This window comes from Sus scrofa, chromosome 2, assembly GCF_054392235.1.
Source record: "Sus scrofa isolate SSC_HxYL_T2T_F1_AM1 chromosome 2, Sscrofa_HxYL_maternal_Yorkshire_Landrace_v2.0, whole genome shotgun sequence".
Lineage (NCBI taxonomy): Eukaryota > Metazoa > Chordata > Mammalia > Artiodactyla > Suidae > Sus > Sus scrofa.
In genome coordinates, this window is record NC_139384.1 from 101,553,021 (window position 1) to 101,575,519 (window position 22,499).

The 22,499-nt window shown below is 38.6% G+C and overlaps 1 protein-coding gene across 3 annotated transcripts in view; it reads right to left on the reverse strand.

Annotated features, from left to right (window-relative positions):
• The window catches only part of LOC146405618 (uncharacterized), a 168,211-nt gene that overhangs the window by 2,342 nt on the left and 143,370 nt on the right, over window positions 1-22,499 (reverse strand). The gene's annotated exons all lie outside the window — the stretch shown is intronic.

Consider the following 22,499-nt stretch of genomic DNA (forward strand, 5'->3'; position numbering starts at 1 on the left):
AGGTCTTAAATCTAATGATATGTGAGTCAAATTAACAAATAATCAATAATCATTTCCTGGCTTAAAGGGTGATATGAGATAGAAGAAGCAGAATTAATCTTTTTCAATAGTCTACTATAAGTTATACATTTTACAAACAGTATCTGACTTCTACTTCATGCAAAATGTTATTCTTAGCCTTAGTTTACTAATGAGAAAGAAATGGAGACTCAAAGAAATTAATAACTAGCCTGAGGTCACAGAGCTAGTAGTCAGCAGAGCTGGGACTTCAATTTTGATTGGCTGCAAAATCTAGGCTCTTTTGAAAACCCTAAACTGCCTCCTGACTATCCCAGTTGAGTTGATATTGCCCAAATGAAGAATGGTAAACCAAAACCAAGGAAAGGTGGGAGATGGGAATGCCCCTATATGATCCGAATTTATTTTGCTTCTTCCTGGCAGCTTCGATAACCATAGAATCCCTGCTGATCCTAAGCATTTGAAGATGAATGCATACGATATGAAAAGTCCTTGCACTGAAATGCTGACTATCAACTAATCATTCCAACATGTAGTACATGGCAACCTGCACTGCACTGTGTGCCCAGGGAAAATGCGGTAGAAAAGAAAGTACCATGGCTGCTTTTATTGGACTAGAAATGTAAAAGAGGAGGTTAAGCAATAACATGTATGAACATTCATTTGCAATTACTTCTCTTCTAACTTAATGCAGGGCCTTGGGTCGTATGATAAACTAGCAGTTTGGGCAATTCAAAGCATAATAACTTCCTCTCTTTTCGTACAGCAGAGTCAGAGAATAACTCTCCCAAATTGTACATTCCTAGAAATCTCTACAATAAGCCTTTGGTACTAACCAGTCTGTATTTTTCAGTCTTCTAAGTGACCTTCTAACACTTTCCTTCAAAACTTCATGCTTGTGATTTGCTAAAACTTTCAGAGGCCTTTTCTTTAGGAACTGCTTTCCTTGTCCTTATTTTGTATTGTTTCCCCTTATTAACGGCAGAACTGAATTTACGGGTTGTGAATCTCCTTAAAGACAACATGAAAATCAAATATTAGGAACTGAAATGAATTTCCAAGATAGTTATACATGCAGATGAGTCCAAAAAGTCCAGTTCACACAAGATCTCTCTGAGCTGTGGAACTGAAATACCATCTAATTTATCTCTAATCATCATTTATAGCTTTGTTACTATCAGGAAAAGAATGTATTGTCAGTCCTTTATTTATGTATTTATCCATCTAAGATGCATGCCCACCAAGGCACCATTTAAATGGTAAGGAAATACCATGAGATGCTCATAGAACATTCAGCCTGTCAGTTAAACACATGAACTCACACACAAAAGAGTGATAAGGAAAAGTGCAGCGTGCTGCTGAATACATGGCAGGTGCAGGTAACAGCCCAAATGATGACCAGAAGGAGGTGAAGATAGTGACAAAGAGGAGGAGACAGGTCACACGTAGAAGGAACATATGTAGAAGATGAAACAGGTGAGACCCCAGTTCACCAAAAGTACTTAGAGTTGAGCAAAGTGGAACTGGTGGCAGAGGGGGATTAGTGACAGAGTGAAGCTGGACAGATGGATGTGGGTTGGGCCTCATGGGGTTTAGGAGCAAGTGAAAGAGTTTAAATTTTGTCCCAGGAAAAAAAGGCAGAGTTTAAGTAAGGCAGTAACTTTGTCATATATTCTTTTTAAGACATGCTCATCAAACGTGAGAGTGCATAAAAATCACCTTGGGAGCTTTCTAAATATAGGTTCATAGTCCGTTTGTACAAGAAGTCTGAATAGTAGGCCTGAATAGAGCTTGAGAATTTGCATTTTGAGTAAGTTCCTAGGCGATGCTGCCATTGCTGGTCCAGGGACCACATTTTGAATGGCCCTGTTTCGTAACATTTGCCCTGACACTCTGCAGAATATGCTTGAAAGGGGTGAGACAGAATAAAGAGCAGTCAAGAAATTCAATCTGTTATTTATTCCTTGATTCATTCACTCATTCAACAAATGTTTATTTTGGAATAGTACATGCCAAAATTGTAAACACAGGTGATATGGAAGTGAAAACAACAAAATCTCTTTTCTCATAGAGCTTACATTCTGATGAAGGAAACAGACCAAAAAAATCTAATAAATAAATACATTAGGGGTTCCCGTCGTGGCGCAGTGGTTAATGAATCCGACTAGGAACCATGAGGTTGCGGGTTCAATCCCTGCCCTTGCTCAGTGGGTTAACAATCCGGCGTTGCCGTGAGCTGTGGTGTAGGTTGCAGACGCGGCTCGGATCCCGCGTTGCTGTGGCTCTGGCGTAGGCTGGCAGCTACAGCTCTGATTCGACCCCTAGCCTGGGAACCTCCATATGCCGCGGGAGCAGCCCAAAGAGATAACAAAAAGCCAAAATAAATAAATAAATAAATAAATAAATACATTATATTAGTCAGTGATTAGTGCTATGAAATAACTAAAAAGCAATAAAGGGTATAGAGGATGCTAATAGGGGGTGATGCTCTTTTAAATAGTGTAATCGAAAAAGGTCTCCCTGAAAATGTGACCTGCAAGTGGAGATCTGAGTGAAGTAAAAAAGGAATAATAATAATAATAGCCCAAGTTGATGAACATGTTAGAATATCTGATGTATAAAACCTATAAACTTCTTAAGATGTTTCTATTTAATAAATTACCCAAGTGAAATGAAGGAAGGAGTATTTTACATACTAGATTGCATTGATAAAATAAGAATTTAAACCAGTGTCTGTTATTAAAAGGAGCAGCAGCAGCAAGTTGTAGATCAAAGGGAAAGCTTTTCAGGCAGAGAGTTAGCCTGTCCAAAGGTCCTTAGTTGGAAGGTCTGGGAAAGGGAGCTGTTTGGAGAGAATAATAGAAAGAATCAATGAGTCACTAAGAGCCAAAGAGAGGAAGAGAGGCATAAGAAGCTATCACCCAAGTCTGGGAGGGAGGAGATCATTGTAAAATTTTTGGATGTTATTTTGAGAGAATTTAGAGGTGATTGAAAGGTTAAAGGTGTAGAGAGGTGGAATGTTTGCTGTTAGAAGTGGTTACTATGAAAAATGGGGAGACAGGTGAAAAATTGTGGGCCTGCTTGGCATGCTCATGATGCTCTGGTGAGTTTGGGGTACCCATTGAGCCATTGGTTGTATGATTTTCTCCAGCTGCTCCACGTACAGGTGACAAGCAGGGTGGCAGATATATTTAGTTTTGTGCAAGGAAGGTAATATAATTTAAAGCTGAGAAGCTATATCAATAAATAAACTGAGCCAGTCTCACCATGGAGTATGACTTGATATGTGAACTGTGAATTTTATAGATACACTTTCCTAGATGAGCGTATGATTCAATGACATCTAATTCTCTAAGTGCTAGCATGAACACAAAGATTTCTTCTAAATAGCACATCATCCGAAAGGAACTTCATTTGGATATCGGAGTTGTATCTTTGCTGACATTTGAATATAAGGTCTCCATGTTAAACCTACTTATCACACAAAATAATGAATATACCTTTTTAGGGATGTGCTATGTGAAAGAGGGGAATAATACAGCATCCTCACTCTGTTTTCCTGCTTGGCTGATCTTTTAGTTCTGACTTCAGTGAAAAAAACTGATGAAATCACTCCCAAAAGCCAATGGTCTCTAAGCTTGCCTTTAAACACCATCCATTCAGCACAAATGTAATGGTTTGAGTTTAAAAGAAAGCAGTATTCAATTCCCAAAAACCTGGAGTAAGCAATGACCTCAGCCTCACAAAACTGAGGAGCCTGTGTCAAGAAGCTGGTGGTAGGAGGCAGTCGTAGTGACGTAGGAATCATACAAACTGTGTCTTTGCTACATAAATCTGTGCCACACTGAGCCAGCCACAGTAGCTGGTCTAGATCTTGATTTTCTCATCTGTTAAAATAAGGGCAGTAGAACCAAGATTATAGTGTGATTACAAAAAAATAAAAAAATAAAAAAAGCAATGAAAAAAGCCTGAAGCTAGCTAGCAGAGTGCCTTGTTCATTATAAAGCTGCATACATTGCAGTGACTATTATTTTTGTGGTTCTGATTAACAAAGATCTTAACAGATAATGAAATAAATGAATAGGAACCTAAAGGGAAGATTTGTGAGAAATAGCCTATATTAAAGGCAATTGAGAGATGTATAAATGAGGACAGTTACCTAAAATTGTGGGAAGAAAAAGAAAAAAAACCATTTAACATTGTGCCAAGGGGGAAGGGGAGGGTGTGGGATGGACTGGGAATCTGGGCTTAGTAGATGCAAACTATTGCCTTTGGAATGAATAATCAATGAGATCCTGCTGTACAGCACTGGGAACTATATCTAGCCACTTATGATGGAGCATGATGGAGGATAATGTGAGAGAAAGAAAGTATATATGTATGTGTGACTGGGTCACTTTGGCTGTGCAGTAGAAAATTGACAGCACTGTAAACCAGCTATAATGGAAAAAATAAAAACCATTTTAAATAAATAAGCTACAAGGATATATTGTACAACATGGGTAATGTAGCCAATATTTTACAATAACTATAAATGGAGTAAAACCTTTAAAAAAAAACATTGTTACACTCTGAATAACATAATCAATGAATGTTGATTTTCCTGGGAGATAGGCATTTGATGTAATTTTAAGTAAAAATTTAAATTAAAAATTAGCATACAATTAACTTACAGTAGAGATTTTGAATGTTTGCAGTAAATCCAATGAAGGAAATCATCCTTAATCCCAGCATCCAAAGATGGTGATCAGATTTTTGGTATACATCCTTTAAGCCTCTTATAAAATAATATGATTTTGAAACAATATAGGATTATTTTAAGATTAATCATAGTAATGATAATGGCATCACAGTGATGAGAGACTTGATACTGTATCCAAGATTTTGTACATTATGGATAGTCCAGCTGCTCATCCACTGGATTTCTTTTCTTACTTTACTCCTACTCAATTAGAACTTCCTAACTCACACTTATTAAGGATGGTACTAAGTGTTTGATGGGTTTTGCAGATAACTCTGGATATTTAGATGTAATCAGAAACCAGGGAGCCAAGAGGGTCAAGAGAATATTCCATTATCAAAGTGTTAAAAGCTCGTGAGATGAGAAGGGCATCAGCATCATTGAAAAGTTCAATGGTGATATCCCCAGGACACAGAGTAGAATATAATTTTAGGCTGATAGCAACATGAGTAAGAAGATCCTAAAATAATTGAGATCAAGTGGAGACTTAACTATTAGAAGCAAGGTGAGTGCAAGTACAGCAATGGATGGCAAACTGAGAGGGGGTTATAGAGATAAATAATAGAACTTAGCCTCTCCAGCAGCAAAGTGAATGGAAAGGATATAAATCTATACAATAAAAAGAAATGAAGGATAGATAGGATTAGATGGCCTGAAGGCAGTTGTCCAATTAAAAAGTCAAGGTCCATTTCCCAGTTTTAGAAACTGAGCTATTTTTAGGTTCAGAGTTTACTGACCATAAGATAAAGTAGACCCCACAAGAAGGACTGTGCAGTGTAACAGTAAACACATAGAATAACCGTTCCCCCAGACCCTTCCCAAAAGAGGCCATTTACTCCTGCACTGTAATCTGAGAAAATAACAGATATTTTAAGTTTTTCTATAACAGGGTCCAGGTTGACCTCAACACCAAGGACATAAAGCATCAAGAGGAAAGTTTGCCCTATCCATGGGTTTACGGAGTGTTTGATCCTCTCACATGGCATTCTATCATCCCATCAGACTGAGGGTCTCACTTTAAAATAAAAAAGGGAAGGCAGTGGGCACATGCCCATGAGATTCAATGATTCTATCACATACTGTAGCACCTGGAAGTTGTCAGCCTGATAAAACAATGGAATGCCCTTCAGTTGGTATAGCTGAGATCTAATTTGGAGAGAACACTTACTAGGATGAAGTATCATCTTTGAGACCAGAATATACCACAAATTGATGACTCATATGGTGCTTTGTCCCCAAGCAACCAATTCATGGTTCTAGGAATCAAGAAAAGGGCAAGAATAACCCTACTTACTATTATGCCCAGAAACACACTTCCTACATGGCATAAGGTTTTCAAGCAAGCAGAAGTTGCAAAGCCTTATTTACTTAGGTCTGGAGGGAGTGCCACTGTGGCCCAGTGGGTGATGAACCTGACTAGTATCCATGAGGATGCAGGTTTGGTCCTTGGCCTCAGCCAGTGGTTTAAGGATCCCACTTTGCCTTGAGCTGTGCTGTAGGTCACAGATACGACTCAGATTTGGTGTTGCTGTGGCTGTAGCGAAGGCTGGCAGCTGCAGCTCCAATTCAACCCCTAGCCTGGGAATTTCCATATGCTACAAGAGCAGGCCTAAAAAGAAAAGAAAAAAAAAAAAAAAACACCAAAAACCAAAAAAACCAAAAAGGCTTAGGTCCAGAGCTGGCACAGTGTTGCTTGTGATGTATTTCATTGGTTAAAGCAAGTCACAGGTTAGTCCATATTTAGCAGGTATGCACTGCCTTTCCAGAGTAGAAAAGGCAACATAGTAAATAGCTTGCCATCTTGATGCATCACGTCCTCTGGTATCTAGAAAAATCTGGACTGTATCAAGCTGTTCTCAGAATATTCAAGAAGTTTCCTTTCCCAGAATGCAGTCATTCAAATAAATTGCCACAAGTCCCTCTGAGGAGGGATGGAGGAATTATTACTCTCTATGTACACTTATCATGATGTTGAAAGTTCTTCCTACTGAGAACCTGATTTGAAAATGTTATTCTCTTCAGGGGCAACCAAAGGGCATAAATTCCAGAAGGTGGACAGGGAGCCACAACCATCACAGGCTATAACGCCCCAAAACCGAGCTCATCATTTCCCTTGGATTTTCCGTGGAGACCCAAGTTCTATCCAATTCCAAAGGTAGTGCTTCACTCGCCTTTCTGTGTGGTGCAGGACAGCATCCCTAATGTGAAGTGTGGGCTTCCCTGCTGGGCACACACTTGTTTTCTCCAATGTAGGGGCTACACACTGGGAGTTATTTAGTACATACACTCTAGGTCTCTTTTCATGTGACTCTGTATTTCTGCTTTAGGGTTTTATCTGTGTTTTTGTCAGATCAACTCTTTCCTGGATCTGTAGATGATTTAATAGCCCTGATGCCTAGCTCCTCTGGCACTTTACTTCTCTCTCCCATTTTTATTCATTAATATTTTATAGGCCAGAAGAGGGAGAATCAGTAGTAAATAGTTTTCTATCCTCATAATTAAGGATGAGTTAAATTCAGCAATTTGGGGCTGGGGTTGGTAAGGGGAGCCGGTAGGGAGAGCAGAGGATAAGTAGCATAATTAGGAAACTTTTCAGATTATGCCCATAACTCTCTGGCGAGCCGGTAGAGAGGAAAAAGAGGAAAGTTAGAGGACTATTATTAGAACTTTTTAAAGGAGAAAATATTGCCAATATTATGTTTACTTTACCAAAATGTATTGGGGAATGGGGAATATTCATCCTTAATTTTTATCTAAACCTCAATTTACCACTTACATTTGTTTTTTTTCTTTTTAAGGCCACAGCCACAGCATATGGAGATCCCCAGGCTGGGGCTCAAAATGGAGCTGCAGCTGCTGGTATATGCCACAGCCACAGCAATGCAGGATCTGAGCTGTATCTGCAACCTACACCACAGGCCATGGCAACACCAGATCCTTAACCCACTGAGAGGGGCTAGGGATCAAACACACATCTTCATGGATACTAGTCAGGTTCATTACCGCTGAGCCGCAGTGGGAACTCCTATCACTTACAACTTTAAACTTCTTTTTACTCACAGCGTGTTTTGCTGGATCTGACCCTTAGCAGTTAGCATGGACTATCATTACTTTTTGTGGAATTTTTTCTTGTGTCTCTACCTGCCTAATAGGTGTGATAAAGGAAGAGAAACAATTTCTGGAAATCTTAAAGACAAAAAGTTGTTTAGAAAGCCACATGAAATTGAGGATAAGCCAAAGTATTTTCAGCGCTCCCTCCACAGCCCTTTGTAGATATTTCAGATCCCATTGTTAGATTCTGATTAGATAGCTCCCTCTCTGACTTGGGCAGTTGTCCTTTACAAAGTGACCAGAAAGGGAGTTCCTGTTGTGATGCAGTGGAAATGAATCTGACTAGCATCCATGAGGATGCGGGTTCAATCCCTGGCCTTGCTCAGTGGGTCAGGGATCTGACGTTGTCGTGAGCTGCAGTTTAGGTTATAGACATAGCTCGGATCCCACATTGCCATGGCTGTGGCATAGGCTGGTAGTTGTAGTTCTGATTCAACCCCTAGCCTGGGAACTTCCATATGCCACAGGTGTGGTCCTAAAAAGCAAGCAAAAAAAAAAAAAAAAAAAAAAAAAAAAAAAGGGAACAAAGTGACCAGAAGGCCAAGTGATCCTCTACGTCAAATCAGCATTTAGTGGACTAGAAGTTTCTGGGTTTTCTGTGTACTACCAAACTAGCTTGAGGCTTAAGTCATGCTGAAAATCCACTGTCCTAAGTCTGTCAGTGCACCTCTGTCAGACCCAGAATGAGATGGGTCTTCTTAGTAGCTCAATTGACCATTTACCATTTTGGTAAATCTAAAACCAAAAATAAACATATAATATGAGTTGATAAATGGTTGGTAAGATAGGAAAATTTGCTTAAGCCCTTTTTAAAGAAATGGACAATAAAACTATACAGGACACCATTTTTTTTTTTTTTTTTTGCTATTAGATAAGCAAAACCTTTCAATATTCCTAATAAACAATATTGGAAACCCATAGAGAAATAAACATTCTCATATATTGTTGATAGAGGCATACATGGAGTATTTTGAGATCCAACCATTAATGTTGAAGGTTTTCTTGGTTTTCTAGAAAAATAGCCGAAGGTGTTACTCTATTATGTAGAGTATTTCTGAAGAGTTATAATTCTAGTATTTGATAATTTTATTCTGTAGGTGAGTTTTTTTTTATAAAATGCATCCCTATTGCCTTAGTAATATAGATTATTTGGTAATTACACTAAAATAAAATCTTGAGAACAAATTTGGAAAGTTTAGAAGATCATACCCAACATGATCTCTCTTTTGCCTCCCCCAACACCCCTCCAAAAATCCCCATATTTTTACTTTTTTCTTTTTATCCGTTTTCATCTCTAGAATAGCCCTATCACCATAGATCTCTGTACACTAAAAAGAGAAGATATCTTACAAGTGAATAAGTATGTTGGTTTACTTATAGATTACTAGTCCAAGAAATTCAATATATATTTTATATACTTTGCCAACATTTCAAAACTGGTACTGTTCACATAAAAATCCATATTTCTGTCCATACCTCAGGTTGTTGTGTATGTCCATAGGGAATCAATAGATTGAAGCTGAGGAGCAGCCGGACACATTAAAAGGAGGTGTACTCTAGATGGCTAGTCCCACCTAGTCCACATTACTCTAGTTGTTAATCTACATGTCAGTTTATGTGCAGTTTCAGATTTTACTTGTGGTTTCCTGAGACTTTCTCAACCTTGGCACCATTGCTCTTCAGGGCTGGGTGGGTCTTTGTTGTAGGAGCTGCCCTGTGCATTGCAGGGTGTTCAGCATCCCTGATCTCTACCTACTGGATGCCAATAATGTCTTCTCCAGTTCAATACCTCCAAACCCCATTGCAGTAACCAAAAATGTCTCCAGACATGACCAAATGTCTCCTGGGGAGCAAAATTGTCATCGGTTGCGAACCTCTAGTTTAACTATAATCAAAGCTGCAGAAAATATGACAGTTTTAAACAGGCATACTTGTTCAATTAACTTCTTCCTGTGGATACATGGTCTGACCCCTCTATCTAATATTTAAACAGTCTCAATGCAATGACATGACAACAACTGTATTGTTTTGAAAGTGATTTCTGCTAGAATCCATAGTCCCTTTGCTTTATTTTAGACCATACTGCTTCAGATGTTTTTAGTTATGGTTTATGAATCATGCTTGACATCAAGGTTCAGATTATTAGGTTAAGTAAAAAGCAATTTGAAAATGGCTCAGTGGTGGCAAAAATAAGATGTTTATGCAGGAATGTAAATTATGTAGGATCATAAGGTTGTACAGAGTCAGCAGCAGCTGTTTTGGGGAAAAAAATTGACTGCATATCAATTGGGTTCATTAAATGGATTTCTATCTCAAGTGCAGAATTTGCCTAATCCTGTTCAAATCATTATTCATCTCTGACAAGATAAAAAATTTACCAAAGAAAGAAGGTTAAAAATGTTTTTTCTACTTAATCTCTCTGCCTTTGGGTTTAGACAAGTATATGACAATCAAAGCGCTACACTAAGTACTGTGGAGTCCGCAGAGCACCCCCTTTCAAGAGGCTGATGGTGAAGGGAGCAGGAAGGCAGTAAGAAGCCTTGGTGGTGAGATTGTGCTTCTCCCCTCCCAAGTCTTTTGAAGGAATTTAAGAAAAAAGGCATTGAAGAGTATCCTCTTGTGGCTTTTACCCTCTTGTAGTCAGCCTAACTGCCGCGTCTGCCGTGCCTGCCTCCTAAGGAAATTTTCTACATCCACAGTCTTTTGTGTTTGGTTAGCCCTATTTTACATCTCCTGAAAAACCTCCATAGCAACCACAGCCGATTGGATCAGGGCTGGGCATGTGACCCAAGAACATCCAATTCCTAACAGGGACTTATGACGTTGTCCTGAACCTAAAAGATCAACTAGACCAAACATCTTTCTTCTTGAGTATTTAATTTAGGAAGTATATAATGAAAGTTGAAGTTAATAAACTACAGAGAGAAATGGGCCATGAGGCAGAGTCCAAGTCTTAAGATAGACTCAAAGCTATAAGGTGTTATGCTAAACTAATGTTATGAAAAAGAAAGACATCAATGAGTATACAGAAACTGAAATTTAAAACAAATATATTCAGAATAGAGAAAAAAATAACCCATATATTGGCAATGCAATGTGGAATAGGAAAAAAGCCTATTTTTGAATTCCACCTCTCTCCTTTCACTAGAATTATTGTGATGATTCCAGCAAAAGGTATTACTGTACAATGGTTAAGTATGCTGGCTGTGAAATCAGGCAGCCTGGGTTCGAATCACAGCTTTACTCTTTAATAGCTGAATGTTCATGGTTGTACACGTTACAAAACTCTCTGCAATTTTCTTCTTCCTCACAATTTGGAGAGAATAAAGCTGGAAGAAATCATTTTAGAAAGAATTCTTGTCTTCATGGGTGAGCTTCTAGATAAGCTCACCTTCTTTTGTTCCAAGCTCTCAGTGTTGTCTGTTTCCTCATTACTCTTTCAATTTCTGAGTATCATAAAAACAAAAACAAACAAAAAATCACCCCCAAATAAAAAACCACCCACCCATTGTGATCTAGTCACTAGCTGAGGATAGTGTACTTTCCTGGGAGGCTTTGGGACAAGTTGTTAATTTTCAGGATACTAACTGCTCAAAACCTCCTTGGTCCTTACCCAATATAGCTCTCCCTTTTCCAGCCTTACTCCCCTCCCCCCACCCCCTGAAGTAATCCCTTAGTCCTGACAGATTCACTGATTTCAAGCATGTCTCTCTCACGGCAGGTTGAATTGTCTGGTAAGCATTTTCTGGGATGGAGATGAGTGTGCAAGAAGGTCAGCAGGCAGCCCTCTTGGGATCAGTGACTGTAGAAGGGGAGGGAGGGAAGCTAGACTGGGCAGAGAGAGAAGCAGGGCTGCCAAGCTGTTCCAGCAAGGCCCAGGCAGTTCCAGTGGGGGACACAGCAGCCAGGATAACTCTTTAGAGACTTCCCAATCAGAGCCATGGGATAAGACCTTTCTACCCACTCTCATCCCAGTGACCAGATTTAGATGTGAGTGGCCCCTGGGAGGGACAAGTCTCGTCAACTGAAGCAGTCCCCAGGGAGGCCAGACAACTGAGGTCTCTACTGGCAGACTCCAAAGCTATGATGAGACTAAATCCTCAGTCCTATGGGGGCACAGCACAGGGTCCCAAAATGACCTCTACAAAGACATGGATATTGAGACTGGAAAGATCCAGGCTAGATTGTATCAGACAAAGTCCATATCGGTGTCAACCACATGCTCACAACTCTTCCACAGGTTTTCTCTCACCCATGTCATGAAACTTTTTGCCTGGGAGCCAAGTTCCATAGTCCACCTTTTTCTTTCTATTTCCTTTGCAACCCCCAAACCACCAGAATACTTTCTCCTTGGCTCATAGTTTTTCCTCATGGAAAACCCTCTGACATTCTAAGCCATGTCCACCATGGGAGCAAACTCTTTCCTTCCCATCTCATCCTTCACTGACCACTCACCCCACTGCTGGCTACCTGTTCCTTCTATAACACACATAGATTGTGCCATGTGCTCCATTCATCTGGGCCCTTGCATATGCCCCGAGAATATCTGAGAGGAGTGTGCATCTTGTTCTGCCTGTGCGGTATTAAGCTCCTTGAGGGACAAACTGTATATATATAACACCCAGCCTAGGGCCTGATGCATAGCACTCATCCAAAATATATTTATACCTGACCCACTTCAGGTCAGGTGTGTAGAAGAAGAAAAAAAACCTTTCTTTTTTTTTTTTTTTTTTTTTTTTTTTTGGTTGTTTTAGGGCTGTAGCCACTACATATAGAGGTTCCCAGGCTAGGCGACCAATCAGAGCTGTAGCTGCTGGGCTACACCACAGCCACAGCAATGCTAGATCCGAGCCACATCTTCGACCTACACCCCAGCTTATGGTAGTGCCGGATCCTTAACCCACTGAGCGAGGCCAGGGATCAAACCAGCATCCTCATGGATACTAGTTAGCTTCATTAATCACTGAGCCATGATGGGAACTCCAGAAGAAAACAAACAAACAAATAAACAAAAAACAATGTTACTTCTTAAAAATACTCATGAATGGCCTCATTTAGCTCTCCTTGTACATGGGTGTCCCTGCCTAGGAGACAGAAGATGAAAGGACAAATAAAACGATGAGGCCCCTGTTCAGATGTTTTCCTCACTCACAGCAGACCTCGGGACAGGAAATAAAGACTTCCTGCCCACGCAAATAGCATTATTTCTGTGGAAGTTTATCCACAGGCATTTGGAAAGACATGCACACAAAAGGAGTTAATCCTATAGAGTATGAATTAGTTAAAATGGAGTATAAGGACATCAGAAATTTTTTGACGAGTCAACCAAATTTCAGAATTCACCATCATTTCCTGAAAGTACCCTCTGGTAAAATTGGCTTATCACCTCAGTTTTAATGCACATATGTGATTTCCTGCTTACAGTATTTCCCAAAGGGATGAGAAAAAAATATTTTACAACTAGGGAAGTTTTATAAGAGGGATTATCTATAGTTCCTGAATAAGAAGGCTTCTTGCTCTCCAAGCACACCTGCAGCTCCTAATAACCGACTTACGCAATTTTCCTCTACTTGAATCAAAATTGGCAATAAATGTTGTATATGTCTCAAAAAGCAAATTCTTTAATCTTGTATTTACTGGTTCATGAAACTGGTTCCCTCCAGTTTCTCAGCACGGAGGGGTAGGTTTGCAGGGAGAAATTAGGGATAAGATAGCCAAAGAAACACAGAGTCGGTTGAAAAAAGAAATCTGTGTGTCTGGCTCTCTTTATGAATTATGACCATTCAAGGGGGAAAAAATCTGAACTTTTGCCAAAAGACTGTCGTGTAAAGGAACAGCTGGAGTTTTCTGTTAGGGGTTACAATGCGTTGCTTGTTCCATAAGGAAAGAAGGGGATCACTTAGCCCAGTGACTCACACATGGCATGAGACACTGGCACATCTCTACCTCAAGAAGCATTTTCTTCAAAGGAAAAGAACTAGATATTTCAGGAAGGTCACTGAAGATCTTTTTTGCTGACCTTCCTGGTAGAGATTTGTGGCCTTTGTGATGTGTGGACTTAGTCTCTATAGATGCCTTCATTGTGCTATAACTTTTATACAGGGTTCATTGTTTCAACTGCCAACCCTAATTTCAGTTCCTTTCAAGGCTCAGGGAATTCTAAGTAAAATAAAACCCTATTGTATTTTTCCTTGGTTGAGATGCAAGTAACATTTTGAATAAGAATGTCAACACACTCATGAACCAAGACGTAACTTTCAATGGGACCCTAAAATTGAAATAGTTTAAACAGCAAATTACAAGTGGTTGATGAAGAATGCAAAAAAATGATAACCCCGTTTAAAAAAAAAATCTATCACAGAAACCAGAGACTCCCCACTGTGTTATGTCTCTAAATCGGTGCTCATAGTAGGTCTATCTATTTGTTCATCAGCCCCGAAAACAGTGCTAGCTAATGTGGGTTAAATTCAGAAAAACAACCCTCTCCATCAGGATCAAGGCAGAGACGTAGAGACAGACATTTTTTCTAATATCAGATCTAAACAAACAAAACACTTTTAAAGGCTCTTTGGGCAAATCACATTCAATGAGCTGTGATCTGTCCATTATATGCAATTGGGGTTAATTTCCCAGATTTCTAAATCAATGGGAGAGTCAGACTCCATCTTGTTGGTTAAGTAGATCAAGCATATTAATTTAAAAATTTATCTTGGAGTTCCCATTGTGGTTTGGTGGGTTAAAGACCTGCCTAGTATCCATAAGGATGAGGGTTCGATCCCTGGCTTCTCCTCAGTGGGTTAAGCATTGCTCTGAGCTTTGGGGTAGGTCACAAATGCAGCTTACATCCCAAGTTGTCGCAGCTGTGGTGTAGACCGGCAGCTGAAGCTCCTGTTTGATCCCTAGCCTGGAAACTTCCAGATGCCACAGATGTGGCCCTAAAAAGAAAAAAAAGTTATCTTTGATTTGTCCTAGAAAGTCACTCACATGTTTAGATATTCATAATGCCTATGGAGAGAAAAGTAGAACCTGATGCATTTAAACCAATCTTGAAGTATTTAGGGGGTATCTCAAGCAAAGGGAAACAGATTCCAGGATTCACTACAAAAGGCTTCTAGAAGGCAGCTAGCTTAAGAGTGGGGAATATGTCAGCACTTGTGTTTTCTTGGACCATTAGCAATAAGACTGCCCTAATGGCCCAGGGGTTGTTCAAATCCAAAGGCAACTCTGAACCATAGTAGCAGGGAGTAGGCCACACACTTACCATTAGAGAACCCTTCACTTATAATTTATACCTCTAGCGTTTGTGAGATTTCAGCAGAAAAAAGTAACTATAAGAGATGTGGATCAAATTTTCCAAAATGTTTTAGATGCTGAAGGATTCCTATGATTTAAAATGTCTTTTGGGGAGTTCCTCTCGTGGCGCAGCAGAAACAAATCCAATGAGGAAACATGAGGTTGCGGGTTTGATCCCTGGCCTCGCTCAATGGGTTAAGGATCTGGCATTGCCATGAGCTGTGGTGTAGGTCGCAGATGCGGCTCGGATCCCAAGTTGCTGTGGCTGTGGTGTAGGCCAGCAGCTACAGCTCCGATTAGACCCCTCGCCTGGGAACCTTCATATGCGGTGGGTGTGGCCCTCAAAAAAAAGACAAAAAAGACAAAAAATAAAAATAAAATGTCTGTTGGCAGGTGTACTGAATACAAAGAATTTTTTCTCACCAGTATTTTACAAAATTGTTAAATGCTCATATGAATGATAAAAGACTTGAAACAAAATAAGAGGAGCCCACAGTGTACTTTACACTCTTTTTGCTCAGATCACATATTAATTTTCCAGAAACCATTTCTATTAAGGAGGTCTCTTTCTACTTTATTCACCAGGTTTGCTTTCTTTATTATCCCATTGACTAAAGGAATCCATTTAGTACTTTTGTCATTGACCTTTTATATTTGACTCTATAATATCCTACATTTGATTGTGTGTTTCTTAGAATGGGTAATGTCTATAATCTTTTTTTTATATCATACGAAGAAAAGGAAGTCTTAGTAGTTGATTGAAGGACTGGTTTTCAATCACAGATCCTTTCTTAAATTGTGGTAAAATACATATAGCATAAAATTTACTGTATTAATCATTTTTAAGTATGTAATTCAGTGGCATTAAATACAGTGACTGTGTTGTGTAATCATGCACCTGTCCATCTCTAGAACTCTTTCATCTTATAAAACTGAAACTCTGTACCCATTAAACAATTCCCCATTCCTCCCTCCCTCCAGCCCCTGGCAACCACTATTATACCTTCTGTTTCTATGTACTTGACTACTCTAGATACCCTGTATGTGCGGAACACTGCAGTATTTATCTTTTTGTGACTGGCTTATTTAATATAATATAATATCTTCAAGGTCCATCCATGTTAGAGCATGTGTCAGAATTTCTTTCCTTTTTAAGACTTCATAATATTCCACTGTATATATACACCATATTTTGTTTATCCATTCCTCTGTCAATGGACACGTGGATTCCTTCTGCTTTTGGCTGCTGTGAATAATGCTTCCATGAACATAAATATATAAATGTCCAAGTCCTTTCCATTCTTTTGGATACAGATGTAGAAGTAGAGTGCTGGATCATCTGGTAATTCTATTTTTATTTTATTTTATTTTTGAGGAAACACCTTACTATTTTCCACAGCAGCTTTATCATTTTACATTCCCTCCAATAGTGCACAAAAGTTCCAGTTTTTCCACATCCTCATCATCATGTTATTTTTTGTTTTTATGATTAGCCATCTCGATGGGTGTGAGGTGATATTTCATTGAGTTTTAATTTGTGGTTCTCTAATGATGGGTGATATTGAACATATTTTCTTATGCTTGTGGACCTTTCATATGTCATCTTTAGAGAAATGTCTATTTAAGTCCTTTGCCCATTTTTAATCAGGTTATTATTATTTTTATTGTCAAGTTGTAAAAGATCTTTATGTATTCTGGATATTAATTCCTTATCAGATATATAATTTACAAATATTTTCTCCCATTCTATAGATTGCCTTTTCATTCTGTTGATTGTATCATTTGATGATTTTTTTTTTAGGATGGTAATTCTCACACCTTTATATTTTTTCATTTTATTTATTTGTTTTTATTTTATTTATTTTTTTTATTACTCAAAGGAATTTATCACATCTGTAGTTGTATAATGATGATAACAATCCAGTTTCACAGGATTTCCATCCCATAGCCCAAGCACATTCCCCTACCCCCCAAACTGTCTCCCTAGAGACCATAAGTTTTTCAATGTCTGTGAGTCAGCATCTACTCTGCAAAGAAGTTCAGTCTGTCCTTTTTTCAGATTCCACATGTCAGTGAAAGCATTTGATGTTGGTGTCTCATCGTATGGATGACTTCATTTAACATGATAATTTCTAGGTCCATCCATGTTGCTAAAAATGCTGGTATTTCATTCCTTTTAATGGCTAAGTAATATTCCACTGTGTAAATGTACCACATCTTCTTGATCCACTCCTCTGTCAATGGACATTTAGATTGTTTCCATGTCTTGGCTATTGCAAATAGTGCTGCAATGAACATTGGAGTACATGTGTCTTTGCGAGTCATGGTTTTCTCTGGATAGATGCCCAGGAGTGGGATTGCTGAATCAAATGGTAGTTCTATTTTTAGTTTTCTGAGGAATCTCCATACTGTTTTCCACAGGGGTTGCACTAATTTACAATCCCACCAACAGCGTAATGGGGTTCCTTTTTCTCCACACCCTCTCTAGCACTTATTGTTTTGTAGACTTTTTGATGATGGCCATTCTGGCTAATGTAAGGTGGTACCTCATCATGGTTTTGATTTGCATTTCTCTAATAATGAGTGATGTTGAACATCTTTTCATGTGTTTTTTGGCCATCTGTATGTCTTCTTTGGAGAACTGTCTGTTTAGATCTTCTGCCCATTTTTTGGCACAAAGACAGAAATATAGATCAGTGGAACAGGGTAGAAAGCCCAGAATTCAACCCACTCACCTACAGCCAACTAATCTATGACAAAGGAGCCAAGAATATACAATGGAAAATAGGCAGCCTGTTCAATAAGTGGTGCTGGGAAAACTGGACAGCCACATGTAGAAGAATGAAATTAGATCACTTCTTAACACCATAGACAAAAATAAACTCAAAATGGATTAAAGACCTAGATATAAGACCAGACACTATAAAACTCTTAGAGGAAAACATAGGCCAAACACTCTCTGACATAAATGACAGCAACATCTTCCCAGATCCACCACTTAGAGTACTGACAATAAATACAAAAATAAACAAATGGAACCTAATCAAACTTAGAAGTTTCTGCACAGCAAAGGAAACCCTAAACAAAATGAAAAGACAACCCACAGAATGGGAGAAAATCTTTGCAAGTGAATCAACTGACAAGGGATTAATCTCCAAAATTTATAAACACCTTCTGCAGCTCCATACCAAAAAAACAAACAACTCCATCAAAAAATGGGCAGAAGATCTTTGATGATTTTTTTAATTCTAAGATTTATTTTCTTCAAAATATTAAATATACAACAAAGTAATCCATAGGAAAATATACAAGTTTGTTACTATTTTCCCTTTTCTTTCTCTCTCTCTTTTTTTGTTTCGTTTTTTGTTTTTTAGGGCCACACCCACAGCATATGGAAGTTCCAGGCTAGGGATCCAATCAGAGCTGTAGCTGCCAGCATCTACAACCTACACCACAGCACATGGTAATATTGGATCCTTAACCCACCGAGCAAAGCCAGGAATCAAATTCTCATGGGTACTACTTGGTTTCCTTACCATTTGAGCCATGACAGGGACTCCTTTTTCTTTTTTGTAAATTGAAGTATAGTTGATTTACAGTGATGTGTCAACTTCTGTGCCACAGCATAGTGACCCAGTCATACATATATACATCCTTTTTCTTATACTGTCTTCCATCATGTTCTACCCCAGGAGATTGGACATAGTTCCCTGTGCTGCACAGTAGGATACCATTGCTTATCCATTCTAAATATAGTAGTTTGTATCTACCAACCCCATACTCCGCATCCATCCCACTGCCTCCCCCCTCCCTCCTGGTAACCACAAGTCTCCTCACCATGTCCATGATCTTTTTCTGTTCTGTAGATAGGATCATTTGTGCCATATTGTAGATTCCAAATATAAGTGATATCAAATGGTATTTGTCTTTCTCTTTCTGACTTATTTCACTTAGTATGAGAATCTCTAGTTGCATCCATGTTGCTGCAAATGGCATTAGTTTGTTCTTTTTTAGGGCTGAGTGGTGTCCCATTGTGTATGTGTTCCATATCTTCTTAAATCCATTCATCTGTTGATAGACATTTAGGTTATTCACATGTCTTGGCTATTGTGAATAGTGCTGCAGTGAACACAGGGGTGTGTATATCTTTTTCAATGAAAGACTTGTACAGATATGTGCCCAGGAATGGAATTGCTGGGTCATATGGTAGTTCTATATTTAGTTTTCTGAGGTACCTCCATATTGTTTTCCATAGTGCTTGTGCCAGTTTACATTTCCACCAACACTGAGGGAGGTTTCCCTTTTCTTCACACCCTCTCCAGCATTTGCTATCTGTCGACTTGTTAATGATGGCCATTCTGACCGGTACTTCATTGTAGCTTCGATTTGCATTTCTCTAATAATTAGTCATGTTGAGCATTTTTTCATGTGTCTACTGTCCAAACAAATGTCTTTTCAGAGAAATGTCTATTCAGGTCTTCTGCCCATTTTTTGATTGTTTTTTTTTTTTTTTTACTGTTGAGTTGTATGATCTGTTTGTATCTTTGCCACTTTGATAGAGTTCAATTTATTTTTATGTTTGTTGCCTGCAACCATAGTCAGTTGAGATTTATACATTGTAGAGAGATTTGTTAGAATTCTACACCTGTAGTTGAATTTAATGCTCTTCCTGTTTGAAAAATTTTTTTAGCTATTTTTCAAGTTTTTAAGCTTGATGGATAAGATGATGACTCATCCTTTTAAAGGGTCAATTAGGTTGATGAAAATATAGAGATTGGAGTATATCTAGAGAACTGCATTTTCTGTCCACCCAAATTTATTCTATTCATTTTCCTCAGTAAAATTAGTCTTTTTTTAGGGATTTTTTAAATTATCGTATATTTTAGCTCTTTCAAGCATAGTAAAAAGGGAGAAATGATGATTTTAATGTATAATCAGAAACCTCTGCATTCAAACCCAAGAGAGAAAGCAAGAGATGTTATTCCTCTTAGTAACTACAATTAACACAACCTACCTTTCTCCAAAAACCAAATCTTTTGATCTGCATTAAGAATAAACAGTAGTTTCTTTGTAAAGTCTTAGAAGCCCTGAATGCTGAGAAGCTAACTTTGGTAGATAATATATGAAAGAAGCTCTCTTTGTGTCAAGTTGTTCGATAATTGTGCAAGACTTAGTTACCCCACTTTAGTGAAAGTACTACTGGTTCTACTGGTTCAAAATTTTGTTGAAAAATATCAGTAAAACTAACGTGCATTTACAGGAGAAGGGAGAAAAGGGCAACATGAAAAACACAAACATTTGTTATTCTTTTCAAATTACTGCCATTAAAGTTTTATTTTGCTTTTTCCCTCCATTTTATTGTGATGCATGTTGAAATAATAGATCTGCTGTTTTTCTTTGCAAATCTATATTTAAACACTAAGAGGTATTTCATTTTCCCTTTGTCTTTGATAATCCAGTAACTCCTAAAGTAGACAAAGGTTAGGGTCCACGACTATCTGTATTATTCTCTGTCTTTGATAGCAGATTCATATAGGACAAATCTAAATTTGGTGTTTGCAGAACATTCTAGACCTCAAGGCTATCTCATACTTTGCTGTCTTTTACCACTTTGATTCTTAGCCTACTGGGAGAGAGTGCATTTCTTCTGGTCATGGATAACTTTTTTGTTCTCATATATGTGAGATTTATAAGCACCTGAGTAATGTCATGATGATTGTATATGATCTTGTTGAGGTAAGCACCTTGTTGGATGATGCATCTTTGGCTCTTTCTGTGAATGTTTGCCCATCTATGAGAGTTCCTATTGTGGCTCAGGGATTTAAGGACCCAACCTTGTCCCTGTGAGGATGCCGGTTTGACCCCTGCCCTGGCTCAGTGGATTAAGGATACTGTGTTGTTGCAGGCTACAGCATAGGTCACAGAAGCAGCTCAGATCCCGTGTTACCATGGCTGTGGCTTAGGCTGCAGCTGCAGTTCTGATTTGACTCCTGGCCCAGGAACTTCCATATGCCACAGGTGCAGCCATAAAAACCAAAAAAAAAAATTTGACCATCTATGGAAGGGCAAATTTGTTTATTACATTCAAAGAAATACTTCTTTTCTCTTTATTTTTTTGTTATTTTGATATTATTTTTCTTTTTTGTTTTGGAAGGAGAATAAATGTTATGTTGAGGAGATTTAGAAATAAAATGAAAGGAAGAAATAGAAATAATAGAAATGATGACGAATAAAGAGATGAAGAGAATGATTAGGAGGGGGAAGTCAGAAGTACAAGAAAAAGTGCAATAGAACATTTTGATCTGCCCCTCTGATAATTTCCTATAGCTTTGGGATTTGTACTATAGTTATTATTCAAACGACCTTGCACATCAGTATGGTAAAATGAGAAGAGTTGGCTAACTGGGGATTCAAGCTGAAGGAGCCTTTGAAAGAAGTTTATCTAGCTTAGCTCCACAATTTCTGGGGAGAAAACCACACTGTGAAATGGTTTCCCTAAGTTCTTCCTGGTAGTTAATAGAACTAATAGCCAAGGCGGTGTTACAAAGCGACCAATGTGAGTAATCAAAATTATGAGATTAAGCTAACTTAAAATTTAATGATGACACCGTCCTCACACACTATACATTCTAAATCATGCCATTGCAGTCTATGTGAGCCCAGCCCTAGATGCTGGGCAACACAATGGAAGTGGGTCAGAGGTCCTAGAAAAGGAATCAGAAACAGGTTTAGGCTCTGACACTGTAGGCTAATATCTTTAACTTTCTGGTCCAAATGTAAATGTTGGACCCATGACTTCTCAAGTGTTTTCCAGGTCTGAAAATAGATTTCTAGGAATATATCCTCATTTAAGCTCACATAGAATCCCCACATACTCAGTCTGGGAGCACTTTTCCCAGGGCAGTATTTGTCTAGTCCATCTCATCAGCACACAGCCCGCAGTACCAATACAGTCAGCCTGGTCAGCCATTCAGGTGGAGATAGGCTTTGCTACTTTACCCACTTTGAAACAATCAATGCCACGCTTTTCATCCACACCACCCAAGTGTGTATTCCTGCTAAATGGCTCAAAAGGCAAGGCATTTAAAAAATTTTTCTTTTAAAATTCTCAACAGAGAACAAAGTGAAGGGTATTTGAAGACCACATACCCCACAACTCCTGTTCTAGGCTCTGTACATCATCATGGTGAGAACAGATCCCTCTTTCTCCAGCCCTGAAAAGTCTAAAAGATAAACCCTCGATTTGTACAGCATGAAGTTAACTCCATTTCACTGAAAAGAACCTCAAAAATAGATTTGGTTAAGTGAAGGACCAAAGAATGAAAACAAATATAAG